Consider the following 6746-nt stretch of genomic DNA (forward strand, 5'->3'; position numbering starts at 1 on the left):
CTTCTCCCGTCTTCAATCTTTCCCAGCATCAGGGTCTTTTCCAATGAGTCAGTTCTTTGCATCAGGTGGCCAAATGATTGGAATTTCAGCTTTAGCATCAGTCCTTCCAATGAATATTCAGGACTGATTTCCTTTAGGATTGACTGGGTGGTTCTCCTTGGAGTCTTCTCCAACACCACAGTTCAAAAGCAGCAGTTCTTCTGTGCTCAGCTTTCTTTATAGTCCAACTCTCACATCCATACATGACTACTGGAAAAAGCATAGCTTTGACTAGCCGGACCTTTGTTGGTAAAGCAATGTCTCTGCTTTTTAATATGCTGTCTAGGTTGATCATAGCTTTTCTTCCAAAAAAGGAGCAAGTGTCTTTTAATTTCATGGCTGCAGTCACCATCTGCAGTGATTTTGGAGCCCCCAAAAAATAAATGGTATGGCCCTAACAGTACAATAGAATGGGTTGGACAAATAAGGAAGTCACCTCTCACCACAAATGAGACTCAAGGAAATACTGTACAAACTTCTTTGAAGGTTATTATAGAACAGAATCTTTCATCAGTTGGATTCCAAGAACCAGCAATCCAACAGGCATAAGACCCATGTGCATAATAGGAGTCACGATGGAAACCAACCATTTTGTGAAAAATTCGTGTAAAATATGTTCCTGAAGCACCTACCATGGCAGGCCGGATGCTCCGGCTACAAGGGTGTTAAGATGTGGTCCCTGCCCACAGGTGGCTCTCAGCCTCCGGGCAGACAAATGATGACAACGCCTGGAGTCTGTACTATTGCAGAGGTGTTTGCGGGGCTGTGGGAACTCAAGAGGGAAGACACATGGACAGCCCAGAAAGAAAGCAAAGGGAGAACTAGGAAAAGTTTCTTTCTTTCAAATGGTTATTTATGTATTGAAGAATTGTTGATTTAAAATATTGCATTGTTTTTAAGTGTAGAATAGAGTGCTTTGGTTACACATATTCTTTTTCAGATTCTTTTGCATATACATTAATGAATATAAAGTAGTATAAGATACTGAATATAGCTTGCTGTGCTACACAGTAGGACCTCGTTGGTCATCTGTTCCATATATAGCAGTTTATATCTGCTAATCTCAAACTTCTAATTTATCCCTCCTCCCTCCCTTCCCCTTTGGTAACCATAAGTTCATTTTTTTGGTCTGTGAGTCTTAGCCATAAAAACAAATGAAATAATGCCATTTTCAGCAGCATGGACGGACCTAGACATTATTGTATTACATGAAGTAAGTACAACAGGGAAGAACAAATATCAATTGCTATCACTTATATGTGGAATCTAAAAAATAACACTAATGAACTTAGTTACAAAACAGAACAGACTCACAGACATAGGCAAGGTTTCCTAAAGGAGACAGTGGAGCTCGGTCTTAATGGATAAATGGAAGTTATCCAGAAAGAGAAGAGTGGAGAAAACTTCCCAGGCAGAGCACCAGTGCAGAGGCCAGAAGGCGTTGGTGGAAACCCAGAGCAGGTGTCCAGCAGCGTCCACCTGCCCCGGGCCACAGAGCGCCGCCTGGGAGCAGCAGCCACCCCAGTGAGCCCCACCAGCCCTCAGAACGCAGCTGCACCCCCGGGTTTCACTTTCCAGGGTGACTCAGAGGATGACGTGGAGCCGCTGTGGGCTCCCTGGGGCAGCTTCTGCGTGGGGTCATCACTGATGAGTAATGAGACAGACAGGCTTTACAGATGGAAACTGAGAAAATACCAAAGTGCTCGAAGGAGGAAGGAGATGTGGGACGAGCAAAGGAGAAGCGAGCATTATTGATTCCCTTTTTGGAGACAAGACAGGAGCTGGTCCTGCTGCCTCGCTGCCTATCCCCCCTCAACAAAAGGAGACTCTCAATCCCATGGATCCATCAACACCAGAGGTCAGGTGGAATGTTCTCAGGGCCTCCCAGACCGTCTCTCCCTTTCTTCTACGTCAGAACTGAGGCAACCCTTTCTACAATTGCAATGGGTGTGTGCTCAGTCATGTCCAACTCTTTGCAACCCCATGGACTGTAGGGCATCTAAGCCATGCCCACCATGTGCCAGGCACTTCCCTGGTCCTTAATATGAGCCATCATGAACAGATGGTCCCTTTCAACAACCACAATGAAGTCTGCATTATCACACAGGCAGGGAAACAGAGACTGTTCTACAAACAAGGAAATAGAGACTCCCAGAAGCTGAAAGTGATCCGTCAAAGATCCAAGAACAAGTAAATAGAATGTTTGGCCCCAAAATCTACGGCTAAAAAGTGCCAACTATCATCTGAGCCTTCAGCAAGTCGTCATCTTTTTGCTGGTGGAGGGCCTTGCCTCAGTGTTGATGGCTACTGACTGATCAAGGTGGTAGTCATTGAAGACTGGGGTGGCTGTGACAATTACTTAAAATAAGGCAATAAAGTTTGCCACACTGATTGACTCTTTCTTTTACAAATACTTTCTCTGTATTATGCAAAGCTGTTTGATAGCATTTTACCCACAGCTGAACGTCTTTCAAAATTGGAGTCAATCTTTTCAAACCCTGCTGCTGATTTACATGCTTTTTTGACTCCAAGAGAGATCACCATTGTGAACGAGGCAGATTCTTGGGCCCTACTGGTTGAATCAGAATCTGAGGGTGGGATCCCAGTTATGGTTTTTTTTGTTTTGTTTTTTCTTTTTAATGTTATTTATTGGGCCACTCTGGGCCTTATTAAGGTAAACTTCGTTGCCTTATTTTAAGTAATTGTCAAAGTGCAACAGCCAGGATCCTTTTTATTTTTTTAGTGTTAGCATCCCGGTTTTTAGTTGCAGCATGGGGGATCTAGTTCCCTGACCAGGGGGAGAACTCAGGCCCCTGCATTGGGAGCTTGGAGTTCTTAGCCACTGGACCACCAGGGAAGTCCTCCTCAGTCGTGTGATGTTTTTAAATTTTTTAATTGAAGAATAATTGCTTTCCAACATTGTGTTGGTTTCTGCCATATATTGACATGATTCAGCCATAGGTATACATATGTCCGCTCCCTCCTGAACTTCCCTCCCACCAGTCATGTGCTTTTAAAACCATTTCTCTCCGTGATTTTCTGATCGGTGAAGTGTGAGAACACTGTCGTCTACCAGGGGCCCCCGAGCTGGGGACTCAAGGTCCTTACACCTCAAAGGCCCAGCAATAGGGACAGTGAGCCAGGATGATCTGTCACCAGGAGGCTGCGACATGGGAGGCTGTTGTCACACAGCTGTTAGAGCACAGTCTCTGGAGCCAGGTCCCTTGAGTCTGAATTCCAGTTCTGCCAAACACCAGCTGTATCACCTTGGGTAAGTCCCATTCCTCCCTGTGCCTCGGTTTCCTCATCTGAAAAATTGCAGTCATACTAGAACCCATCTAGAAGGTTGTTTGGAGGACTGGATGAGTTCAACGTGTAGAGAGTTTAGAGCAGTGCCTGCCACAGAGTAACCATCCAATATGCTGTTGTCATTGTTGCATGATGCAACTGCTCCTAAGATGCAGGAAAGAGGGTATTTGACGCTGTGGTTCCTGAAGATGGAGGTCAAAGGACATCATTCCAAAGGATGTGGAAGGATAGAGGGAAGAGATTAAATAGTTCCTGGGCTCATCCGATGTCACTGCTTGTTATTCCTCCGGAAATGTCACCAAAAGCAAGTCACTGCAGTCGAGACAAGTCATCAATCAGTCTGTGAGGCTGAATCACAGACAGAGACTGCTCCAGGGTCTTCAGGCCAAGATGACGTTTGGTTCTCTGTTGTGTACGCTTTTGATGGCCACCAGGGGGAGACAAAGGGAACTTAATCAACCTTACAAAATGTGAACGGTACTCTTAAATTCCTTGAACATTTGGGCTGTTTTCCACTAATTTGTTTTCCCTCTTGCTATTTCCCCTCCTTAAAATGCCCCCTTCTTTAACCCTTCAACCTGTTGTCAACCTCCCAGCCAAATTCTTCATAAGCAAACGAACCACGGGCCAGCCACTGTGCTAGGGGCCAAGGGAGATTAAAAAAAAAAAAATTACTTAGGCATTATCATCACTCTTGAGCATAAGGGCACTTAAGGAACGCTTGCTGTGTACCAGGTTAGGATTCACTGGAATCCTTACAACTATTAATAGAATGAGGTTTTATGTATTCATTTTTTAAGACTCAGTTCAACAGAAGTAGGATTCAGGGCACTAAGTGCTAAGAACACTATGATAAGCTCTTCCTGTGAATTAGCTCATTTTATTCCCAGAACAACCCAGTGTAACTACGGTTATACCCATTTTACAGTAGAATAGACAGAGGCTCGATGAAATTTAAAAACATCCTTGCCCAAGAACACAGAGCTAATAAGGGAGATGGAGTTCAGATATGAGCCCACGGAGTCTAATTACAGAACCAAAGCCACATCCTGGCCACCTATGTGGTCCTTCCGCAAAGCCTTCACGCATGCCTGTACTGTGCTCTCTCTTCTCGGAATTCTGACCTTATTTACAAGCAGTCCAATAAAGGAATTTGTACCTTTTTCCTCTCTCACGTACACAGGTAAATTCCACTCTCCCATCCTATTCTTACCCCACTCTTGACAGGTAAAGAGTAAGTTCCCTGAAGCCAGTAACCTTAACTCATCCTCTTTCATGTAGCTGCCATTTTTTGAGCACCTCTGTGTCTGGCATTATCAAGGGCACATTTATTCTTTAGATTTGTTGCTTATTACTCTTCACAGTAACCCTGGGACATAAGTAATACTATCCACATTTTATAGATGGAAGATTAAATCTTGAAAATTACCTGACTCTAGACCGTTGTCAGCTAAATGACAAGCAGAATATGCAGGACCCCAAAGCCTGTGATCTCTCCATGACCCTAAACTGCCATCTCCCCCTCTGCCTTGCACACAGGGTGAAGGGAAGCCTCAGAACCGGAACTTAAAGACTTAAAGTCCCTGGTCGATGACTGACTAGTTGAACAGGTCACTTCATCTCTCTGGGATGCAGGGCAAAAACATCATCTATTAATTTCTCTTCTGGAACAGTTCCCAGACCCAGGCTCTCTCCTGGTCTCAATCCTTCCCCTTCTTTGGGGAGATTCCATGTTTGGATCCCAAACGTTAGTTTAAGAACCACATCATATTCACCATCAGGTTCCTAGAACCCAGCGCAGAGCCTCACACAGAGTGAACTCAATACATGCTCAGTGAATACATGGACAAATAAACACACAAATTAATACATCTGTGCTCATGGCCACACCCCAGCTGTGGTGCCCAGGGCTGACCTTGGCTGTGGTTATTGCCGCCCAGCCTCCCTGGATTCCCAGCCTGGGTCTCCAACCCTCTCCCACCCATTCTGTAAACTGCTAAGTATACTCCAGTGACTTCTAAACTGAGGCAGAGCCCACTTCTGTAGCTTAAAAACCACTGCAGAAGCTGGCCAGATGCTCACCAATCCCATTTCCTCTTTTCCTAAGCACAGGACCATTTCTCTTAGCCTCCCTTGCAGTTAGGTAGTGGAGTTCTGGCCAATGGGGTGGTCATTACAGAACCCTTTGAGCCATCACCACGTTTTTTTCCCTTGCGCAGGGACATCAGTGGCTAAGCTGACAGCACCCCAAGATGGAAGGAGCTGTATCCCTAAATCATCATTTGGAGAAGAGATACCCCAGACACAGCCAGCATCAAACCATGAAATAAATCTTCTAGCTGTTCCATGACCAATGTCCAAGGTGGTTTGTGGCATGACATAGAGTCTATCCCTCTAGCTAATGCCATCAATAGCCCAGACTAGTTCAATCTCTCTTATCAAGTAGGGTTGCTATTATTAACATGGCTCTCCTTAATACAGTGGGTATTCAAATATGTTCTTTATTGGTAGGAAATTGTGACATTTTCAGGTCCTCAATAACTTGCTCTTGGTTTTCTATGAGGTGCCTTAACTGGGTATTAGGGGACTCAGCAACTAAGATGTGAGAGCTTTAAAGGGAATGTGGGTGTGAATTGTCTCATACCCAGCACATAGTACATGCGCAATAAAGAGTGATATTCTCAGGAGGTGTGAAAGCATCGTGGTAAGGGCGATGATCCCTAGTGAGACACACCTGCATTCAAATCCTGGCTCCCCACCCAACTGTGGGATCCACGCCACCCTGCTTCCCTGAGATGCCTTTTCCTCCTCCATTGAAGGGAGAAATTCATGATTTCTCCACTAAACACTAAGTGTTTTACGAAAAACTATCATCTTGGAGGATTAAAAAAGACAAAATATGTACATCACAAATACAGCTCCTAGCACAGAGTAGTTATTAGAAAATAGAATGTTCTCTATTAAAAGCTATTCTAATATTCAAATGATACTCAGAAGCAAAAGTCTAAAGGGGATTTGTTTCCACAGACCTTTCTATCTCTTACATAGATTCCACAACTGCTTAAGCTTGGATAAAGTGTTAACTGTGTTTACACTTTCTTCTAGTTTGTCTGTTTACTTCAAGTTTCTCTGTCCTCATCAGGTGCTGTAGCATCAGCGTGTTTGTGGGGGCAGGGCCAGCAGATACCCCTGGAGTTTTCTCCTTAAACCCCCATGGCCAGCAGTTGGGAGGGCAGTTTTACCTCTCAAAATAAGGAGAATATCAACAATCCCAATAAGCAAACACTACTCTGAGGAAAACCAAAGTCTTCGCCCGGTGAAGACATTCTGTGTATTTGCCGATTCTGGGATGTCCTCAGCCAGGCGGCAAGTCTTCGTGGAACCACCGGCACTCCATC

Source organism: Bos javanicus, chromosome 14, assembly GCF_032452875.1.
Source record: "Bos javanicus breed banteng chromosome 14, ARS-OSU_banteng_1.0, whole genome shotgun sequence".
Lineage (NCBI taxonomy): Eukaryota > Metazoa > Chordata > Mammalia > Artiodactyla > Bovidae > Bos > Bos javanicus.